Source organism: Phalaenopsis equestris, unplaced genomic scaffold (assembly GCF_001263595.1).
Source record: "Phalaenopsis equestris unplaced genomic scaffold, ASM126359v1 Scaffold000021, whole genome shotgun sequence".
Classification (NCBI taxonomy): domain Eukaryota; kingdom Viridiplantae; phylum Streptophyta; class Magnoliopsida; order Asparagales; family Orchidaceae; genus Phalaenopsis; species Phalaenopsis equestris.
The window spans coordinates 233,356-234,397 of NW_018164463.1; positions in this window are offsets into that span (position 1 = coordinate 233,356).

A 1,042-nucleotide genomic window follows, 5' to 3' on the forward strand; every position below is an offset into this window, starting at 1 on the left:
GACTTCGGCCTATGGAGAGTAAAGATGAGAGCTCTATTGTTTTAGCAGGGTGTTGCAGAAGCCTTGCAAGGGTCTGCGGCATTGCCGGCCGACATGACCGAGAAGGAGAAGATCGGCATGCTGGACAAGTCTCACAGTTTGATAATCCTGAGCCTGGGCGATAAAGTTCTGAGGGAGGTGTCGAGGGAGACAACGGCTCAAGCACTTTGGGCCAAACTCGAGGTACTCTACCTGACAAAGTCTCTGGCTAATAGACTCTTTCTGAAGCAGCGCCTATACTCCTTCAAAATGCATGAAGACAAATCCGTCTCAGAGCAGATTGACGAGTTCAACAAGATCATCGACGACCTCGAGAACATCGACGTCAAGATGGACGATGAGGACAAGGCACTACTGTTGCTAAACTCTATTCCTAAGAGCTACGAGCATTTCAAGGATGCGATGCTCTATGGAAGGGTGCAGACTATTACTCTGGAGGAGGTTCAATCTCTGATTAAAGCCAAAGAACTTCAGAGGAAGCATGATAGAGACAAGGAAGTCAGCGAGACAGTCTTATTGTCAGAGGAAGATCGGACAAGAAAGATTCAAGAAATGGTCAGTACAGATCAAGGTCAAGCAAGGATGGCGAGAATCAGTCATCAAGGGGATTTTTTAAGTGCTACCATTGTCACAAAGACGGTCATTTCAAGAGGAACTGCCCAGACAGGAAGAATAAATATCAAGAAGAGCCAGAAGAATCAGGAGAAGCAAGCGTAGCCTCTGATGACTACGATTCTGCTGAGGCCCTGGTGATCACAGATTCTAAATCCAGTAAGGAGTGGATCCTCGTCTCAGAGTGTTCTTTCCACATGTGTCCTCACAAAGATTGGTTCGAGACACTGCAACAGGAAAATGATGGGTTCGTTCTACTGGGAGAGAATAAAGCCTACAGGGATGTTGGAAGTGGATCAATTAGTATAAGGATGTTTGATGGAGTTGAACGAGTACCGAGTACTGAAAAATGTCAGCCAGAGCTAAAAAGAAATCTGATTTCTTTAGGTAC